A 24,119-nucleotide genomic window follows, 5' to 3' on the forward strand; every position below is an offset into this window, starting at 1 on the left:
AGGAGATTTTAATATTTATTTTTTATTTAACCTTTATTTAACTAGGCAAGTCAGTTTTGACCAAATTCTTTTTTTCAGTGATGGCCTACTGGGGAACAGTGGCTTACCTGCCTTGTTCAGGGGCAGAACGACAGATTTTTACCTTGTCAGCTCGGGGATTCGATCTTGCAACCTTTAGTCCAACACTAACCAGTAGGCTACCTGCCGAGATCCCTGACTTTACCTAATAACTTGGAGAGGCAGGTAGCCTAGTGGTTAGAGTGTTCGACTAGTAACCGAATGGTTGCTGGATCAAATCCGAGAGCAGACAAGGTAAAAATCTTTCATTCTGCCCCTGAACAAGGCAGTTAACCCACTGTTTCTCGGTAGGCCGTCATTGTAATTAAGAATTTGTTCTTAACTGACTTGCCTAGTTAAATAAAGGTTAAAAAAAATATATATATATATAAAAAAGTAGTATCTATCAGAGAGTGGAAGCACAGCCACTAGATCTTAGCTCTGACCCTACTGTCATCAGGAGATCCCTGACTTTTACCTAATAACTAGTATCTATCAGACAGTGGGAGCACAGCCACTAGATCTTAGCTCTGACCCTACTGTCATCAGGAGATCCCTGACTTTTACCTAATAACTAGTATCTATCAGAGTGGGAGCACAGCCACGTGATGCGGAGGCTGCATCCTCATCAATCCTACTGTTTCCAGACACTAAAACACACCATCCTGGAGCTGGATCTTCCTGTCTGGGTTATATAAATACATTTGATTTGATTTGATTTGGATGTCTTCCCTTTGGTAAAAGAGGAGGTTGTGGTTGCGTTTCAAATGGCACCCTATTCACTAAATAGTGCACTACTTTTGACCAGGGCCCTGTGGCGCACTAGTAGTGCATTATTTAGGGAGTAGGGAGCCATTTGATACACAAACAGTGGATCTGGCTGTCTATCATGGGGGGGTGTGATGAAACGGCGGCTGGCGCACGCAGCCACCCAGTGTGGAGTGAGCATCTGAGCTGCGTGCGCCGGGGAGCGAGGAGAGACACGGGGAGAGACAGCGGCAGTCAGGATGGATGCCGTGTACAATATGTTCAAAGACACGCCGCAGGCCAGCTGTCACCAAGCGGCAGGCTCTCTGTTCCGTTAGCTAGCGTGAGGTGTTTCCAGCATCCTGCCAGCATGGCGTGTCCAACACATGAAAACCCACTGTGCCTTATGAGCTGTGTAGCCAACCAGGGAACTATTGTTCTGAGAAAAGACAGAGACAGGCAAATCATTTGTCCACCACTTTGCGCTAGTCACAACTCCACCCGGACATATTCCCTGGTTACCACATTGTTATTTCCTGGTCACAACATTGGTATTTCCTGGTCACAACATTGGTATTTCCTGGTCACAACATTGGTATTTCCTGGTCATAACATTGGTATTTCCTGGTCATAACATTGGTATTTCCTGGTCACAACATTGGTATTTCCTGGTCATAACATTGGTATTTCCTGGTCATAACATTGGTATTTCCTGGTCACAACATTGGTATTTCCTGGTCACAACATTGGTATTTCCTGGTCACATCATTGGTATTTCCTGGTCACAACATTGGTATTTCCTGGTCATAACATTGGTATTTCCTGGTCATAACATTGGTATTTCCTGGTCACATCATCGGTATTTCCTGGTCATAACATTGGTATTTCCTGGTCACATCATCGGTATTTCCTGGTCATAACATTGGTATTTCCTGGTCATAACATTGGTATTTCCTGGTCACAACATTGGTATTTCCTGGTCACAACATTGGTATTTCCTGGTCACAACATTGGTATTTCCTGGTCATAACATTGGTATTTCCTGGTCATAACATTGGTATTTCCTGGTCACATCATCGGTATTTCCTGGTCATAACATTGGTATTTCCTGGTCATAACATTGGTATTTCCTGGTCACATCATCGGTATTTCCTGGTCATAACATTGGTATTTCCTGGTCACATCATTGGTATTTCCTGGTCACAACATTGGTATTTCCTGGTCACAACATTGGTATTTCCTGGTCACAACATTGGTATTTCCTGGTCACAACATTGGTATTTCCTGGTCACAACATTGGTATTTCCTGGTCATAACATTGGTATTTCCTGGTCACAACATTGGTATTTCCTGGTCATAACATTGGTATTTCCTGGTCACAACATTGGTATTTCCTGGTCACAACATTGGTATTTCCTGGTCACAACATTGGTATTGGTATTTCCTGGTCACAACATTGGTATTTCCTGGTCACAACATTGGTATTTCCTGGTCACAACATTGGTATTTCCTGGTCACAACATTGGTATTTCCTGGTCATAACATTGGTATTTCCTGGTCATAACATTGGTATTTCCTGGTCACAACATTGGTATTTCCTGGTCACAACATTGGTATTTCCTGGTCACAACATTGGTATTTCCTGGTCACAACATTGGTATTTCCTGGTCACAACATTGGTATTTCCTGGTCACAACATTGGTATTTCCTGGTCATAACATTGGTATTTCCTGGTCACAACATTGGTATTTCCTGGTCACAACATTGGTATTTCCTGGTCACAACATTGGTATTTCCTGGTCACAACATTGGTATTTCCTGGTCACAACATTGGTATTTCCTGGTCACAACATTGGTATTTCCTGGTCACAACATTGGTATTTCCTGGTCACAACATTAGTATTTCCTGGTCACAACATTGGTATTTCCTGGTCACAACATTGGTATTTCCTGGTCACAACATTGGTATTTCCTGCCTGGTCACAACATTGGTATTTCCTGGTCACATCATTGGTATTTCCTGGTCACAACATTGGTATTTCCTGGTCATAACATTAGTATTTCCTGGTCACAACATTAGTATTTCCTGGTCACAACATTGGTATTTCCTGGTCACAACATTGGTATTTCCTGGTCACAACATTGGTATTTCCTGGTCACAACATTGGTATTTCCTGGTCACAACATTAGTATTTCCTGGTCACAACATTGGTATTTCCTGCCTGGTCACAACATTGGTATTTCCTGGTCACAACATTGGTATTTCCTGCCTGGTCACAACATTGGTATTTCCTGGTCACAACATTGGTATTTCCTGGTCACAACATTAGTATTTCCTGGTCACAACATTGGTATTTCCTGGTCACAACATTAGTATTTCCTGGTCACAACATTAGTATTTCCTGGTCACAACATTAGTATTTCCTGGTCACAACATTGGTATTTCCTGGTCACAACATTAGTATTTCCTGGTCACAACATTGGTATTTCCTGGTCACAACATTGGTATTTCCTGGTCACAACATTGGTATTTCCTGGTCACAACATTGGTATTTCCTGCCTGGTCACAACATTGGTATTTCCTGTTCACAACATTAGTATTTCCTGGTCACAACATTGGTATTTCCTGCCTGGTCACAACATTGGTATTTCCTGGTCACAACATTGGTATTTCCTGGTCACAACATTGGTATTTCCTGGTCACAACATTGGTATTTCCTGCCTGGTCACAACATTGGTATTTCCTGGTCACAACATTGGTATTTCCTGGTCACAACATTGGTATTTCCTGCCTGGTCACAACATTGGTATTTCCTGGTCACAACATTGGTATTTCCTGGTCACAACATTGGTATTTCCTGGTCACAACATTGGTATTTCCTGGTCACAACATTGGTATTTCCTGGTCACATCATCGGTATTTCCTGGTCACAACATTGGTATTTCCTGCCTGGTCACAACATTGGTATTTCCTGGTCACAACATTGGTATTTCCTGGTCACAACATTGGTATTTCCTGGTCACAACATTGGTATTTCCTGGTCACATCATCGGTATTTCCTGGTCACAACATTGGTATTTCCTGGTCACAACATTGGTATTTCCTGGTCACAACATTGGTATTTCCTGGTCACAACATTGGTATTTCCTGGTCACAACATTGGTATTTCCTGGTCAAAACATTGGTATTTCCTGGTCACAACATTGGTATTTCCTGGTCAAAACATTGGTATTTCCTGGTCACAACATTGGTATTTCCTGGTCACAACATTGGTATTTCCTATTTCCATTATTAGCCCTTTGTCTAATAATGGCTGTACTGAGAACAGGTTGACAAGAGAAGCTGTGATGAAATGTTTCCAATCTCTATAACAATGGCTGTACTGAGAACAGTTTGAGAAGAGAAGATGTGATGACATGTGTCCAATCTCTATAATAATGGCTGTACTGAGAACAGGTTGAGAAGAGAAGATGTGATGACATGTTTCCAATCTCTATAACAATGGCTGTACTGAGAACAGTTTAAAATGAGAAGCTGTGATGACATGTTTCCAATCTCTATAACAATGGCTGTACTGAGAACAGTTTAAAATGAGAAGCTGTGATGACATGTTTCCAATCTCTATAACAATGGCTGTACTGAGAACAGTTTAAAATGAGAAGCTGTGATGACGTGTCTCCAGTCTTTATAATAATGGCTGTACTGAGAACAGTTTAAAATGAGAAGCTGTGATGACGTGTCTCCAGTCTTTATAATAATGTCTGTACTGAGAACAGTGGTTGGAGGGGAGGCTATGATGACCTGGGTAACACTGTGTCGGGACTCTCTGTGGACAGAGCCAACAGGACACAACAGGACTGTAGTCAGTGTGCTAGAGGCTCCTACTGAGAAAACACAGATGAGGGAGTGTTAGATGCTCCTACTGAGAAAACACAGATGAGGGAGTGTTAGATGCTCCTACTGAGAAAACACAGATGAGGGAGTGTTAGATGCTCCTACTGAGAAAACACAGATGAGGGAGTGTTAGAGGCTCCTACTGAGAAAACACAGATGAGGGAGTGTTAGAGGCTCCTACTGAGAAAACACAGATGAGGGAGTGTTAGAGGCTCCTACTGAGAAAACACAGATGAGGGAGTGTTAGAGGCTCCTACTGAGAAAACACAGATGAGGGATTGTTAGAGGCTCCTACTGAGAAAATGCAGATGAGGGAGTGTTAGAGGCTCCTACTGAGAAAACGCAGATGAGGGAGTGTTAGAGGCTCCTACTGAGAAAACACAGATGAGGGAGTGTTAGAGGCTCCTACTGAGAAAACACAGATGAGGGAGTGTTAGAGGCTCCTACTGAGAAAACACAGATGAGGGATCGTTAGAGGCTCCTACTGAGAAAACACAGATGAGGGATTGTTAGAGGCTCCTACTGAGAAAACACAGATGAGGGATTGTTAGAGGCTCCTACTGAGAAAACACAGATGAGGGAAGCCACAAGGAGAGAACAGAAACAGAATCCTGTGATGAGGCGGCCATTAAACGCACCTGGCCAGATTGAAGACATCATCGATGAGCCCCGCCCTGTTGCCAACAGAGATTATCTACGGAGAGAAAACAGGAAAGATGGAAAAATGTTTATAAATGTTTCTGCTTTTATTCAAACCTTTAATGGTCCAGATGATGAAGAGGAGAAAGGGAAAGAGGAAGATGACGAAGAGGAAGAGCGTCCTACCTCAGGGTTGGTCATCAGCTGTCCAATGAGGAGCCTCCAGTTGTGGAGGTCGTAGTTCACCCGGAAGTACCCGGTCTGGTTGATGTTGCCTAGCAACCACATGTCCTCGTCCATCCGGCCCACTTTGTGTGTCTCTGTAAACAAACAAACAAACATGGCGGACATGTTTAAAGGTTTACTCTATATATACAGTGCTATAGATACAGAGATCATGGACATGTTTAAAGGTTTACTGTATATAGTAACATACATGTTTAAAGGTTTACTGTATGTAGTAACAGACATGTTTAAAGGTATACTTATGGTTGCAAAGGGACGGACAATTTCCGGTAAATTTCCTGAATTTTCCATTTTCCATAAATTCATAAAAAATGTTTTGCTTATAACAGTGAGTCTTTTTTGTGGGATACACATAAGGCAATTCTAGGTCTTGTGGCATATTTCGGTTAAACTATTCCCAATTCAATGGAATTGCAACCCTCTGCATGCACAGTGCATTCTCCCATCACATGTACAGCTGATTCTCAAGATCTTGCACACTAATGAGATGCTATTGAGCCCACACTACTACACTGTCTGAGCCAAGGACTACATGCTTTCTGGTACGTTTTGATTACAGTACTGGGTGGGGTGAATATATTTTATATAACATACATGATTTCTTGTTAACTAGTAAATAGTAGCCTACAGCAAAGTGTGTTTAAATAATTTCTAACTTGCTAACAATTTCTGCTAGTTAGTTTTTTCTACCATGTGGGATTTAGCTTGCTTGAGCCTGCTAACTGAGGAGTGTTAATTCACCTGTTAAGATACATGTTTCATTTTAAAACACGCATCTTACAAAGGAGTTGTTTAGTATAACTGCTTAACTATTTATCTGTACGTAGAATTGTATTTGTTTTTTATTACAAATTTTTTCTCATCTTTACAGGAAAATGCCACGGGCACTATCTGATGTGTGGAGACATTTCACTGCAGCTAATGTAGAAGGAATAGCTGTGTACTGTCACGGTAGTCGTCATATTCCTCCTCCTCAGACGAGGAGAGGAGAGAGGGATCAGAAGACCAATGTGCAGCGAGGTATGATGACATAATATTTATTAACAAGACGAACTAAACACACGAAGAACACTTGATATATTACAAAACAACAAAACGATGTAGACAGACCTGAACGAGAGAACTTACATAAAACATGAAGAACGCACGAACAGGAACAGACTACATATACTAACGACAACGAAACAGTCCCGTGTGGTGCGAACATACACTGACACGGAAGACAATCACCCACAACAAACAATGTGAAACAACCTCCCTATGTATGTCTCTCAATCAGAGGAAAACGAAAACACCTGCCTCTGATTGAGAGCCATACAAGGTCAATTAAACCTGACACTTAACATAGAACAAACAACACAGACTGCCCACCCAGCTCACGTCCTGACCCACTAAACACAACTATACAAAAGGAAAACAAAGGTCAGGAACGTGACATGTACATTTGCAAAAACTGTGCCAAATCATATGTGAAGAATGCAACAAAGATGCAGAATGATCTGGCCAAGTGCATAAAGTTCCCTCAGTGCTCATAACAAGAAAACTCTGACAAAGGTCCCTCAACTTCTATTCGAGGTGAAAAAGAGGAATCAGACACATTATCGATGTTATTTATATATTTATAAATATATGTTATTTATATATATGTTATTTATATATTTATATATTTATATATATGTTATTTTTATATATGTAATTTTTATATTTATGTAAATGGTATTTATATATTTATACATGTTATTTATATATTTATATATATGTTATTTATATATATGTTATTTTTATATTTATGTAAATGTTATTTATATATGTTATTTATATATTTATGTATATGTTATGTATATATATGTTATTTATATATTTATGTAAATGTTATTTATATATTTACATATGTTATTTATATATATGTTATTTTTATATTTATATATATGTTATTTTCTTATTCTTGTTCTAGTCCCTCAGTTACACACGAGGACAACAGTATAAATATTGGTCTCAGCTGAATATCCTAACGTGTTTCTGAGGGTTAAGTGTGATGGAGAGGAAACACCTCTAACTAGAGTGGACCAGACTGAAACCCTCTTGTAAATGAACAGAGAGCATGGAGCTGGCTGTAGGCTGACTGTAGAGTGGACCATACTGAAACCCTCTTGTATATGAACAGAGAGCATGGAGCTGGCTGTAGGTTGGCTGTAGAGTGGACCATACTGAAACCCTCTTGTAAATGAACAGAGAGCATGGAGCTGGCTGTAGAGTGGACCATATTGAAACCCTCTTGTAAATGAACAGAGAGCATGGAGCTGGCTGTAGGCTGACTGTAGAGTGGACCATACTGAAACCCTCTTGTAAATGAACAGAGAGCATGGAGCTGGCTGTAGGCTGACTGTAGAGTGGACCAGACTGAAACCCTCTTGTAAATGAACAGAGAGCATGGAGCTGGCTGTAGGCTGACTGTAGAGTGGACCAGACTGAAACCCTCTTGTAAATGAACAGAGAGCATGGAGCTGGCTGTAGGGTGACTGTAGAGTGGACCATACTGAAACCCTCTTGTAAATGAACAGAGAGCATGGAGCTGGCTGTAGAGTGGACCAGACTGAAACCCTCTTGTAAATGAACAGAGAGCATGGAGCTGGCTGTAGGCTGACTGTAGAGTGGACCATACTGAAACCCTCTTGTATATGAACAGAGAGCATGGAGCTGGCTGTAGGCTGACTGTAGAGTGGACCATACTGAAACCATCTTGTAAGTGAACAGAGAGCATGGAGCTGGCTGTAGAGTGGACCATACTGAAACCCTCTTGTAAATGAACAGAGAGCATGGAGCTGGCTGTAGGCTGACTGTAGAGTGGACCATACTGAAACCCTCTTGTAAATGAACAGAGAGCAGGGAGCTGGCTGTAGGCTGGCTGTAGAGTGGACCATACTGAAACCCTCTTGTAAATGAACAGAGAGCATGGAGCTGACTGTAGGCTGACTGTAGGGTGGACCAGACTGAAACCCTCTTGCAAATGAACAGAGCAGGGAGCTGGCTGTAGGCTGACTGTAGGGTGGATGTGCATGGAGCATATTAATGGACCACTTATCCCTGGTGTGAATACACACATACGCACACACACCCACATCCCCCCCCCCCCACACACACACACACACACTTACACCATTCCACCAAAGATTCCCACTGAACACAGTCTGTCCCTCTGTTCCCATGTGTGCAGACGTGCCAGAGCTGCCAAGCTCTCGGTGCAGCGAGGCTCAATAACAAAATGGGATAGCTAATGGACCCACTGAGGGATTCAGACTACTAGGATAGTGTGTGTGTGTTTTTGTGAGAGAGAGAGAGAGAGCTGATAAGTCTGGCTTCAGATTTCTGGCTGCTGGGTGAGAGTGGAGAGAGGCTGCTGGGTGAGAGTGGAGGCTAATTTCCAGTCATCGCCGGCGTGCGGTGAAACAAGACATTGAGTAACAAACCAGAAAACCACTATCATCAACCCTATAGTTCAGACTACATTAATCCAACGCTATAATGGTCTCACACAGCCTACGTGGCTACTGTCATGACGTTGGTCTGTGGGTAAGGTTTATGACCCCCTCATAAATACCTTTCTCCCTTTCCGCTCTTGACTCTACTGAACGACTTATGAAAAAACCTTTGTTAAACATAGAGAGTCGGGGAACTTCAAACGGTGGGGGGAAAGGAACCATATTTCGGTAATCCAATTAGTTGAAAATATGCGTTGGTACTTAATGAATATGATGTCAGTTCGGTTGTCATCTGAGACATTATTATTAATGACAGGATGACATAAACTGTATCGTGGAAAGTCTACACATTATAGTTATCAGATTCACATGGAATTGTTGTGCAATTTAAATGTTTAAATATGAAACTATTTGTGAAAAGATTAAATGTAATTTTAGCTTCCAAATGAGAGAATTGGGTTTTCATAAGGTTAGAGCTCTGCTCAATCAGTGGCCCGCCCCTGTGAAGAGACATGGGTTATAAACTATAAAACACACCCTTCTCCCTCCACTATATAAGCCCTTGACGAAAATGTAACCTCCTGTTCCGAGTATGCGAGGCCTGCAGCCTCACGTTATAAGGACTCAGATAATAAGCTGTTCCGGGTACATTAGGGCGACGGTCCAATGTCAGAAGGACTCAGATAATAAGCTGTTCCGGGTACATTAGGGCGACGGTCCAATGTCAGAAGGACTCACATAATAAGCTGTTCCGGGTACATTAGGGCGACGGTCCGATGTCAGAAGGACTCAGATAATAAGCTGTTCCGGGTACATTAGGGCGACGGTCCGATGTCAGAAGGACTCACATAATAAGCTGTTCCGGGTACATTAGGGCGACGGTCCGATGTCAGAAGGATTCAGATAATGAGCTGTTCCGGGTACATTAGAGCGACGGTCCGATGTCAGAAGGATTCAGATAATAAGCTGTTCCGGGTACATTAGGGCGACGGTCCGATGTCAGAAGGACTCAGATAATAAGCTGTTCCGGGTACATTAGAGCGACGGTCCGATGTCAGAAGGATTCAGATAATAAGCTGTTCCGGGTACATTAGGGCGACGGTCCGATGTCAGAAGGACTCAGATAATAAGCTGTTCCGGGTACATTAGGGCGACGGTCCGATGTCAGAAGGACTCAGATAATAAGCTGTTCCGGGTACATTAGGGCGACGGTCCGATGTCAGAAGGACTCAGATAATAAGCTGTTCCGGGTACATTAGGGCGACGGTCCGATGTCAGAAGGACTCAGATAATAAGCTGTTCCGGGTACATTAGGGCGACGGTCCGATGTCAGAAGGACTCAGATAATAAGCTGTTCCGGGTACATTAGGGCGACGGTCCGATGTCAGAAGGACTCAGATAATAAGCTGTTCCGAGGACGTGAGGACGACGGTCCGATGTCAGAAGGACTCAGATAATAAGCTGTTCCGGGTACATTAGGGTGACGGTCCGATGTCAGAAGGACTCAGATAATAAGCTGTTCCGAGGACGTGAGGACGACGGTCCCACGTTAAAAGGACTAACATGTCAACTACAGAACTAAGACAACCTCAGCGTGAGCTTTGGTTGCGAATGGTATGAACTTTGAACTCTTATTCACTACAGAAGTGATACCTCCTAGCCGTTGAGTTAGCAGCGGCCGCTGTAAACTTGGGCTAGGAAAGGACGGACGACGGATTCAGTCTAACACACAACGACGATACTACAATGTATCCAATTTACCACCAGAGACATTCAGACATTCAGATCTCTGTTGGGCAACACGGCCAGCGACTACGACCAACCTACCGAAGCGCAGCTCAGAGTAAATATTTATTGCATTTTCCTTTTCCAAATGGGCGGTAATTTAGAATGCATAAGATACTCTATTTACGATAGAGTAGCTGCCTACGGCCCGATAGAGACATCGCTTCTCCTTTGTTTCTTAGTCTTCCCGCTCTTTCACTCAAACCAAAACCCCCTTTCCTTTGTGTAACCAGCCGTCATGTCGGCTCCGTCCACCAGGGACGTTTTCTGTATGACATCATTTGCATTCTGTGTATATGTAATTCTGTGTGATTATTTAGGTATTTAGTAAATAAATAATTAAACCCAATGTAGTATTGCTGATTCAACTTGTTAGCCAAGGTTCGTGAAGATAACCAAGAATTATACGATGTTCAGGTGAGACTGAAATAAGGTGATGATCAATATTGACTGCTATTGATGTAAAATATTACTAGGTCTTTCAGAGTTTATTCAGAAGATAACAGCTCTATAAACATTCTTCGTGGTGCCCCGACTTTCTAGTTAATTATCTACCTGATTAGCTTAATCAGGTAATATTAATTACAGAGAAATGATTTTATAGAATAGCATGTCATATCACTTAATCCGGCATAGCCAAAGACACGACATTATCTTGTCGTGTTTTGTTTCCGGATTCAGTCTTGGAATAGCCTGGTGCGATGAACACAGCAGGGTTCATAGCAACAGGAACCATTCTAAGAGGGGTTAGGGGAGGATGGGGAAGTTAAATGGTGTCACGCAAGGGGGAAGATCTTCATCAACAAACGTCACTGGAAGTTCCACTCCTAAATTGAAACCCGGGAGGCCTGGGCAGTGGTGGGAACGCTGCTCCTCTCCCTGCCTGTATCCCAAAAGGCACCCTATATGGGGTGGCAGGTAGCCTAGTGGTTCGAGCGATGGGCCAGTAACCGAAAGGTTGCTGGATCAAATCCCTCTGACAAAGGTAAAAATATGTCTTTCTGCCCCTGAACAAGGCAGTTAACCCACTGTTCCCCAGTAGCCCGTCATTGTAAATAAGAATGTATTCTTATTAACTAACTTTCCTAGTTAAATAAAGAATTACATTTAAATAGGGCTTCGGTCAAAAGTAGTCATAATAGAGGGAATAGGGTGCGATTTGGGACACAGCCAAAGAAAGGAACAGCCAGCTACCAAGATAGATACACCTGTGATACAGAGCGTAGCCAGAGTGGATTGTAATTAAAGACAATGACAGGGGACTTGTGTCTTTCGGTGACACAGTAATTCACTGGCACCTAATTCAACCGGTGACTGTAGCGTCTAATTCTGCAGGCTGAACATGTCGTCAGGCGCTCCTCTGTTTAATCATGCGTGGGCCCTGGGTTCACGCACAAGGACAGAGACGCAAACACACATTAGGACAAATTCAGAGAGGTGACATGGAAGACTGATTACTTTGCAATGGATATGCAGCAGGAACACTACTGTAATATAGCAGGTGTATAATGGATATGCAGCAGGAACACTACTGTAATATAGCTGGTGTATAATGGATATGCAGCAGGAACACTACTGTAATATAGCTGGTGTATAATGGATATGCAGCAGGAACACTACTGTAATATAGCTGGTGTATAATGGATATGCAGCAGGAACACTACTGTAATATAGCTGGTGTATAATGGATATGCAGCAGGAACACTACTGTAATATAGCTGGTGTATAATGGATATGCAGCAGGAACACTACTGTAATATAGCTGGTGTATAATGGATATGCAGCAGGAACACTACTGTAATATAGCTGGTGTATAATGGATATGCAGCAGGAACACTACTGTAATATAGCTGGTGTATAATGGATATGCAGCAGGAACACTACTGTAATATAGCTGGTGTATAATGGATATGCAGCAGGAACACTACTGTAATATAGCTGGTGTATAATGGATATGCAGCAGGAACACTACTGTAATATAGCTGGTTTATAATGGATATGCAGCAGGAACACTACTGTAATATAGCTGGTGTATAATGGATATGCAGCAGGAACACTACTGTAATATAGCTGGTGTATAATGGATATGCAGCAGGAACACTACTGTAATATAGCTGGTGTATAATGGATATGCAGCAGGAACACTACTGTAATATAGCTGGTGTATAATGGATATGCAGCAGGAACACTACTGTAATATAGCTGGTGTATAATGGATATGCAGCAGGAACACTACTGTAATATAGCTGGTGTATAATGGATATGCAGCAGGAACACTACTGTAATATAGCTGGTGTATAATGGATATGCAGCAGGAACACTACTGTAATATAGCTGGTGTATAATGGATATGCAGCAGGAACACTACTGTAATATAGCTGGTGTATAATGGATATGCAGCAGGAACACTACTGTAATATAGCTGGTGTATAATGGATATGCAGCAGGAACACTACTGTAATATAGCTGGTTTATAATGGATATGCAGCAGGAACACTACTGTAATATAGCTGGTGTATAATGGATATGCAGCAGGAACACTACTGTAATATAGCTGGTGTATAATGGATATGCAGCAGGAACACTACTGTAATATAGCTGGTGTATAATGGATATGCAGCAGGAACACTACTGTAATATAGCTGGTGTATAATGGATATGCAGCAGGAACACTACTGTAATATAGCTGGTGTATAATGGATATGCAGCAGGAACACTACTGTAATATAGCAGGTGTATAATGGATATGCAGCAGGAACACTACTGTAATATAGCTGGTGTATAATGGATATGCAGCAGGAACACTACTGTAATATAGCTGGTGTATAATGGATATGCAGCAGGAACACTACTGTAATATAGCTGGTGTATAATGGATATGCAGCAGGAACACTACTGTAATATAGCTGGTGTATAATGGATATGCAGCAGGAACACTACTGTAATATAGCTGGTGTATAATGGATATGCAGCAGGAACACTACTGTAATATAGCTGGTGTATAATGGATATGCAGCAGGAACACTACTGTAATATAGCTGGTGTATAATGGATATGCAGCAGGAACACTACTGTAATATAGCTGGTGTATAATGGATATGCAGCAGGAACACTACTGTAATATAACTGGTGTATAATGGATATGCAGCAGGAACACTACTGTAATATAGCTGGTGTATAATGGATATGCAGCAGGAACACTACTGTAATATAGCTGGTGTATAATGGATATGCAGCAGGAACACTACTGTAATATAGCTGGTGTATAATGGATATGCAGCAGGAACACTACTGTAATATAGCTGGTGTATATTGGATATGCAGCAGGAACACTACTGTAATATAGCTGGTGTATAATGGATATGCAGCAGGAACACTACTGTAATATAGCTGGTGTATAATGGATATGCAGCAGGAACACTACTGTAATATAGCTGGTGTATAATGGATATGCAGCAGGAACACTACTGTAATATAGCTGGTGTATAATGGATATGCAGCAGGAACACTACTGTAATATAGCTGGTGTATAATGGATATGCAGCAGGAACACTACTGTAATATAGCTGGTGTATAATGGATATGCAGCAGGAACACTACTGTAATATAGCTGGTGTATAATGGATATGCAGCAGGAACACTACTGTAATATAGCTGGTGTATAATGGATATGCAGCAGGTACACTACTGTAATATAGCTGGTGTATAATGGATATACAGCAGGAACACTACTGTAATATAGCGGGTGTATAATGGATATGCAGCAGGAACACTACTGTAATATAGCTGGTGTATAATGGATATGCAGCAGGAACACTACTGTAATATAGCTGGTGTATAATGGATATGCAGCAGGAACACTACTGTAATATAGCTGGTGTATAATGGATATGCAGCAGGAACACTACTGTAATATAGCTGGTGTATAATGGATATGCAGCAGGAACACTACTGTAATATAGCTGGTGTATAATGGATATGCAGCAGGAACACTACTGTAATATAGCTGGTGTATAATGGATATGCAGCAGGAACACTACTGTAATATAGCTGGTGTATATTGGATATGCAGCAGGATGATGGAGAAGATAAAATTACTTGACCTGTCTCCTCTTTCCCTTCAAGACATTGACAGTGGATGGGGATACCTCTAGTGGTTACTATGGGGATACCTGTAGTGGTTACTATGGTTGTGGTGATGCCTCTAGTAGTTACTATGGTTGTGGTGATACCTCTAGTGGTTACTATGGTTGTGGTGATACCTCTAGTGGTTACTATGGTGGTGGTGATACCTCTAGTGGTTACTATGGTGGTGGTGATACCTCTAGTGGTTACTATGGTTGTGGTGATACCTCTAGTGGTTACTATGGTTGTGGTGATACCTCTAGTGGTTACTATGGTTGTGGTGATACCTCTAGTGGTTACCATGGTTGTGGTGATACCTCTAGTGGTTACTATGGTTGTGGGGATACCTCTAGTGGTTACTATTGTTGTGGTGATACCTCTAGTGGTTACTATGGTTGTGGGGATACCTCTAGTGGTTACCATGGCTGTGGTGATACCTCGAGTGGTTACTATGGCTGTGGTGAGACCTCTAGTGGTTACTATGGTTGTGGTGATACCTCTGATGGTTACTATGGTTGTGGTGATACCTCGAGTGGTTACTATGGCTGTGGTGAGACCTCTAGTGGTTACTATGGTTGTGGTGATACCTCTGATGGTTACTATGGTTGTGGTGATACCTCTAGTGGTTACTATGGTTGTGGTGATACCTCTAGTGGTTACTATGGTTGTGGTGATACCTCTAGTGGTTACCATGGTTGTGGTGATACCTCTAGTGGTTACTATGGTTGTGGGGATACCTCTAGTGGTTACTATGGTTGTGGTGATACCTCTAGTGGTTACTATGGTTGTGGGGATACCTCTAGTGGTTACCATGGCTGTGGTGATACCTCGAGTGGTTACTATGGCTGTGGTGAGACCTCTAGTGGTTACTATGGTTGTGGTGATACCTCTGATGGTTACTATGGTTGTGGTGATACCTCTAGTGGTTACTATGGTTGTGGTGATGCCTCTAGTGGTTACCATGGTTGTGGTGATACCTCTAGTGGTTACTATGGTTGTGGTGATGCCTCTAGTGGTTACTATGGTTGTGGTGATACCTCTAGTGGTTACCATGGTTGTGGTGATACCTCTGATGGTTACTATGGTGGTGGTGATGCCTCTAGTGGTTACTATGGTTGTGGTGATGCCTCTAGTGGTTACCATGGTTGTGGTGATACCTCTAGTGGTTACTATGGTTGTGGGGATACCTCTAGTGGTCACTATGGTTGTGGTGATGCCTCTAGTGGTTACTATGGTTGTGGTGATGCCTCTAGTGGTTACTATGGTGGTGGTGATATCTCTAGTGGTTACTATGGTTGTGGTGATGCCTCTAGTGGTTACTATGGTTGTGGTGATATCTCTAGTGGTTACTATGGTGGTGGTGATGCCTCTAGTGGTTACTATGGTTGTGGTGATATCTCTAGTGGTTACTATGGTGGTGGTGATGCCTCTAGTGGTTACTATGGTTGTGGTGATATCTCTAGTGGTTACTATGGTTGTGGGGATACCTCTAGTGGTTACTATGGTTGTGGTGATATCTCTAGTGGTTACTATGGTGGTGGTGATGCCTCTAGTGGTTACTATGGTTGTGGGGATACCTCTAGTGGTTACTATGGTTGTGGTGATACCTCTAGTGGTTACTATGGTTGTGGTGATGCCTCTAGTGGTTACTATGGTTGTGGTGATACCTCTAGTGGTTACTATGGTGGTGGTGATGCCTCTAGTGGTTACTATGGTTGTGGTGATATCTCTAGTGGTTACTATGGTTGTGGTGATATCTCTAGTGGTTACTATGGTGGTGGTGATGCCTCTAGTGGTTACTATGGTTGTGGTGATATCTCTAGTGGTTACTATGGTGGTGGTGATGCCTCTAGTGGTTACTATGGTTGTGGTGATATCTCTAGTGGTTACTATGGTTGTGGGGATACCTCTAGTGGTTACTATGGTTGTGGTGATATCTCTAGTGGTTACTATGGTGGTGGTGATGCCTCTAGTGGTTACTATGGTTGTGGGGATACCTCTAGTGGTTACTATGGTTGTGGTGATACCTCTAGTGGTTACTATGGTTGTGGTGATGCCTCTAGTGGTTACTATGGTTGTGGTGATACCTCTAGTGGTTACTATGGTGGTGGTGATGCCTCTAGTGGTTACTATGGTTGTGGTGATATCTCTAGTGGTTACTATGGTTGTGGTGATATCTCTAGTGGTTACTATGGTGGTGGTGATATCTCTAGTGGTTACTATGGTTGTGGTGATGCCTCTAGTGGTTACTATGGTTGTGGTGATACCTCTAGTGGTTACTATGGTTGTGGTGATGCCTCTAGTGGTTACTATGGTTGTGGTGATACCTCTAGTGGTTACTATGGTTGTGGTGATTCCTCTAGTGGTTACTATGGTTGTGGTGATGCCTCTAGTGGTTACCATGGTGGTGGTGATGCCTCTAGTGGTTACTATGGTTGTGGTGTGGATGAGAGCAGATGTGAAGAGAGGCAGATAGAAGGTACCTGTTTTATTGGAGATCCAGAGGATGACTTCTGATGATTTGTAAGTCGAATTCCCCACTGCTACAGTCAGAGGAATCTGCCACTGTAGACTAGAGGGGATAGGTGGGGGGGATAGGTGGGAGGGGGGGAGAGAGAGAGAGAGAGAGAGAGAGAGAGAGGGGTGTTTTAAACCAGTTTAAAAGAAAACAATTTGCTAAATTTCAGCACACTATTAAAGTACGGATGATCAGATAAAGTGATGCAGTACCAAGCAGAATAATAATGAAACCAAGATGACTCCTCTCCTCTCCCCGTCTCCCTTTATCTCTCTCTTCTTCCCTCTCTCTCTCTTGCTCCCCCTCTCTCTCTCTTGCTCCTCCTCTCCCACTCTACCCCTCTCTCTCTCGCTCCCCCCTCTCTCTCCATCCTCTCCCCTCTCTCTCTCTCTCTCTCTCTCTCTCTCTCTCTCTCTCTCTCTCTCTCTCTCTCTCTCTCTCTCTCTCTCTCTCCCCCTCTCTCTCTTCTTCCCTCTCTCTCTCTTGCTCCCCCCCTCTCTCTCTTGCTCCCCCTCTCTCTCTCTTGCTCCCCCTCTCTCTCTCTCTTGCTCCCCCTCTCTCTCTCTCTTGCTCCCCCTCTCCCCCCTCTACCTCTCTCTCTCTCTCTCTCTCTCTATCCCCCTAACTTTTCCTCTCTCTCTCTCTGTCCAGGGGATTGGATTTTCTCAATCTAAAGGGGCTGTGACCCTCGTTGAATAACTAAGGACTGGCTGGCCAACTGACGAGACATATAGAAGATGACTGTTAACTAAGGACTGGCTGGCCAACTGACGAGACATATAGAAGATGACTGTTAACTAAGGACTGGCTGGCCAACTGACGAGACTTATAGAAGATGACTGTTAACTAAGGACTGGCTGGCCAACTGACGAGACATATAGAAGATGACTGTTAACTAAGGACTGGCTGGCCAACTGACGAGACATATAGAAGATGACTGTTAACTAAGGACTGGCTGGCCAACTGATGAGACATATAGAAGATGACTGTTAACTAAGGACTGGCTGGCCAACTGATGAGACATATAGAAGATGACTGTTAACTAAGGACTGGCTGGCCAACTGATGAGACATATAGAAGATGACTGTTAACTAAGGACTGGCTGGCCAACTGATGAGACATATAGAAGATGACTGTTAACTAAGGACTGGCTGGCCAACTGATGAGACTTATAGAAGATGACTGTTAACTAAGGACTGGCTGGCCAACTGATGAGACATATAGAAGATGACTGTTAACTAAGGACTGGCTGGCCAACTGATGAGACATATAGAAGATGACTGTTAACTAAGGACTGGCTGGCCAACTGATGAGACATATAGAAGGTGACTGTTAACTAAGGACTGGCTGGCCAACTGATGAGACATATAGAAGATGACTGTTAACTAAGGACTGGCTGGCCAACTGATGAGACATATAGAAGATGACTGTTAACTAAGGACTGGCTGGCCAACTGATGAGACATATAGAAGGTGACTGTTAACTAAGGACTGGCTGGCCAACTGATGAGACATATAGAAGATGACTGTTAACTAAGGACTGGCTGGCCAACTGATGAGACATATAGAAGATGACTGTTAACTAAGGACTGGCTGGCCAACTGATGAGACATATAGAAGATGACTGTTAACTAAGGACTGGCTGGCCAACTGACGAGACATATAGAAGATGACTGTTAACTAAGGACTGGCTGGCCAACTGATGAGACATATAGAAGATGACTGTTAACTAAGGACTGGCTGGCCAACTGACGAGACATATAGAAGATGACTGTTAACTAAGGACTGGCTGGCCAACTGACGAGACATATAGAAGATGACTGTTAACTAAGGACTGGCTGGCCAACTGATGAGACATATAGAAGATGACTGTTAACTAAGGACTGGCTGGCCAACTGACGAGACATATAGAAGATGACTGTTAACTAAGGACTGGCTGGCCAACTGACGAGACATATAGAAGATGACTGTTAACTAAGGACTGGCTGGCCAACTGATGAGACATAGAAGATGACTGTTAACTAAGGACTGGCTGGCCAACTGATGAGACATATAGAAGATGACTGTTAACTAAGGACTGGCTGGCCAACTGATGAGACATATAGAAGATGACTGTTAACTAAGGACTGGCTGGCCAACGGATGAGACATATAGAAGATGACTGTTAACTAAGGACTGGCTGGCCAACTGATGAGACATATAGAAGATGACTGTTAACTAAGGACTGGCTGGCCAACTGATGAGACATATAGAAGATGACTGTTAACTAAGGACTGGCTGGCCAACTGACGAGACATATAGAAGATGACTGTTAACTAAGGACTGGCTGGCCAACTGACGAGACATATAGAAGATGACTGTTAACTAAGGACTGGCTGGCCAACTGATGAGACATATAGAAGATGACTGTTAACTAAGGACTGGCTGGCCAACTGACGAGACATATAGAAGATGACTGTTAACTAAGGACTGGCTGGCCAACTGATGAGACATATAGAAGATGACTGTTAACTAAGGACTGGCTGGCCAACTGACGAGACATATAGAAGATGACTGTTAACTAAGGACTGGCTGGCCAACTGATGAGACATATAGAAGATGACTGTTAACTAAGGACTGGCTGGCCAACTGATGAGACATAGAAGATGACTGTTAACTAAGGACTGGCTGGCCAACTGATGAGACATATAGAAGATGACTGTTAACTAAGGACTGGCTGGCCAACTGACGAGACATATAGAAGATGACTGTTAACTAAGGACTGGCTGGCCAACTGATGAGACATATAGAAGATGACTGTTAACTAAGGACTGGCTGGCCAACTGACGAGACATATAGAAGATGACTGTTAACTAAGGACTGGCTGGCCTCCCAAATTACATCGTATTCCATATTAGGGGGTTCAGACCCATGACATGTTACATTAAGGGCTTCAGATCCATGACAGGTTACATCCTGATTTCAGGATCTCTGTACCCTTACAACCCCCCCTCCCCTTCTGTTAGCTGCCATCTCTGATTACCTCCATCAACAGGTCGTCCATGTCAGGGTGGAGGGACGTGACTCGGAGGACCAACCACTGAGCAATTAAGTCCTACATCTTTCTCACACAGACAGACAGACAGACAGACAGACAGACAGGCAGGCAGGCAGGCAGGCAGGCAGGCAGGCAGGCAGGCAGGCAGGCAGGCAGGCAGGCAGGCAGGCAGGCAGGCAGGCAGACAGACAGACAGACAGACAGACAGACAGACAGACAGACAGACAGACAGACAGACAGACAGACAGACAGACAGACAGACAGACAGACAGACAGACAGACAGACAGACAGACAGACAGACAGACAGACAGACAGACAGACAGACAGACAGAGCGGGAGGACTGAGCAAATGAACTATTTTTGTTATCTAAGAGATGGAGGGAGGGGAACCTGGTGTGCCTCTGTCTGAAGTATCTATTGTTCAGCTCCTAACAACCATAATTAAGTTGATTTGATTACTTAATTACGTTGATTATCCGGTTTGATGAAACCAGATGCCTGTGGGGTCAGTGCATTCTGAATATAACAGGGATCACGATCAAGAGAGCAGCCTGGTCTCATAGACGAGATGTAACATAGTAAATTTAAATCCGACATGCTCAGATTAGTATGATGTGTTACGTTTGGTATGGTTACATAAGACTTACTTAAGGCAAAAAACTAAAGATGGGTGGTTGGTCAGGGTGGATGGGTGGGCGTATAACGCCAACGTCTAGCAGACCAAAGGTTACATGTTCCAATCTCATCACGGACAACTTTAGCATTTTAGCTAATTAGCCACTTTTGAACTACTTACTACTTTTTAGCTACTTTGCAACTACTTAGCATGTTAGCTAACCCTTCCCCTAACCTTAAACCATTTAGCTAACCCTTCCCCTAACCTTAAACCATTTAGCTAACCCTTCCCCCAACATTAAACCATTTAGCTAACCCTTCCCCTAACCTTAACCCATTTAGCTAACCCTTCCCCTAACCTTAACCCATTTAGCTAACCCTTCCTCTAATCCTTCCCCTAACCTTAAACCATTTAGCTAACCCTTCCCCTAACCCTTCCCCTAACCTTAAACCATTTAGCTAACCCTTCCTATAATCCTTCCCCTAACCTTAAACGATTTAGCTAACCCTCCCCTAACCCTTCCCCTAACCTTAAACCATTTAGCTAACCCTTCCTCTAATCCTTCCCCTAACCTTAAACCATTTAGCTAACCCTTCCCCTAACCTTAAACCATTTAGCTAACCCTTCCCCTAACCTTAACCCATTTAGCTAACCCTTCCCCTAACCTTAAACCATTTAGCTAACCCTTCCCCTAACCTTAACCCATTTAGCTAACACTTCCCCTAACCTTAACCCATTTAGCTAACCCTTCCCCTAACCTTAACCCATTTAGCTAACCCTTCCCCTAACCTTAAACCATTTAGCCAACCCTTCCTCCAATACAAAATGGCATTCGTAACATATCATACATTTGCAAATTCGTACCATATTGTACATTAAGCAAATGTGTAACATATCATATGACATGCAATTTGTAACATATCAAATATGAAATGGATGATGGACATCCACAAATTAATACATACCATACGAACCGTAACACATCATACTAAATGGAGTGTTGGATTTACGTACCGAATAATACAAAATGCTCTGAGACCAGGTTGGTGAATAAGATCATCTGTCACGCCACAGAATGAGTAATGCACCCTAATACAAACCCTAATACTAACCCTAATACCAACATGTAGTTAATCAATCATCAAACCTAGACCTGATACCAACATGTAGTTAATCTATCATCAAACCTAGACCTGATACCAACATGTAGTTAATCTATTATCAAACCTAGACCTGATACCAACATGTAGTTAATCTATCATCAAACATAGACCTGATACCAACATGTAGTTAATAGATCATCAAACCTAGACCTAATACCAACATGTAGTTAATATATTATCAAACCTAGACCTAATACCAACATGTAGTTAATCTATCATCAAACCTAGACCTGATACCAACATGTAGTTAATCTATTATCAAACCTAGACCTAATACCAACATGTAGTTAATCTATCATCAAACCTAGACCTGATACCAACATGTAGTTAATCTATTATCAAACCTAGACCTAATACCAACATGTAGTTAATCTATTATCAAACCTAGACCTAATACCAACATGTAGTTAATCTATTATCAAACCTGGACCTGATACCAACATGTAGTTAATAGATCATCAAACCTAGACCTAATACCAACATGTAGTTAATAGATCATCAAACCTAGACCTAATACCAACATGTAGTTAATCTATCATCAAACCTAGACCTGATACCAACATGTAGTTAATCTATTATCAAACCTAGACCTGATACCAACATGTAGTTAATCTATTATCAAACCTAGACCTGATACCAACATGTAGTTAATAGATCATCAAACCTAGACCTAATACCAACATGTAGTTAATCTATTATCAAACCTAGACCTGATACCAACATGTAGTTAATCTATTATCAAACCTAGACCTGATACCAACATGTAGTTAATAGATCATCAAACCTAGACCTAATACCAACATGTAGTTAATCTATCATCAAACCTAGACCTGATACCAACATGTAGTTAATATATCATCAAACCTAGACCTAATACCAACATGTAGTTAATCTATTATCAAACCTAGACCTAATACCAACATGTAGTTAATCTATTATCAAACCTAGACCTGATACCAACATGTAGTTAATATATTATCAAACCTAGACCTGATACCAACATGTAGTTAATAGATCATCAAACCTAGACCTGATACCAACATGTAGTTAATCTATTACCAAACCTAGACCTAATACCAACATGTAGTTAATCTATTATCAAACCTAGACCTAATACCAACATGTAGTTAATCTATTATCAAACCTAGACCTAATACCAACATGTAGTTAATCTATTATCAAACCTAGACCTAATACCAACATGTAGTTAATCTATTATCAAACCTAGACCTGATACCAACATGTAGTTAATAGATCATCAAACCTAGACCTGATACCAACATGTAGTTAATCTATTATCAAACCTAGACCTGATACCAACATGTAGTTAATCTATTATCAAACCTAGACCTGATACCAACATGTAGTTAATCTATTATCAAACCTAGACCTGATACCAACATGTAGTTAATCTATTATCAAACCTAGACCTAATACCAACATGTAGTTAATCTATTATCAAACCTAGACCTGATACCAACATGTAGTTAATCTATTATCAAACCTAGACCTAATACCAACATGTAGTTAATCTATTATCAAACCTAGACCTGATACCAACATGTAGTTAATCTATTATCAAACCTAGACCTGATGCCAACATGTAGTTAATCTATTATCAAACCTAGACCTGATACCAACATGTAGTTAATCTATTATCAAACCTAGACCTGATACCAACATGTAGTTAATCTATTATCAAACCTAGACCTGATACCAACATGTAGTTAATCTATTATCAAACCTAGACCTAATACCAACATGTAGTTAATCTATCATCAAACCTAGACCTGATACCAACATGTAGTTAAT

General features: G+C 42.1%; 1 protein-coding gene across 2 annotated transcripts in view; it reads right to left on the bottom strand.

The window, feature by feature from the left end:
* Positions 1-24,119, bottom strand: part of LOC139533579 (thyrotropin-releasing hormone-degrading ectoenzyme-like) — a 554,487-nt gene that overhangs the window by 56,180 nt on the left and 474,188 nt on the right. The gene's annotated exons all lie outside the window — the stretch shown is intronic.

Source organism: Salvelinus alpinus, chromosome 11, assembly GCF_045679555.1.
Source record: "Salvelinus alpinus chromosome 11, SLU_Salpinus.1, whole genome shotgun sequence".
Taxonomy (NCBI): Eukaryota; Metazoa; Chordata; class Actinopteri; order Salmoniformes; family Salmonidae; genus Salvelinus; species Salvelinus alpinus.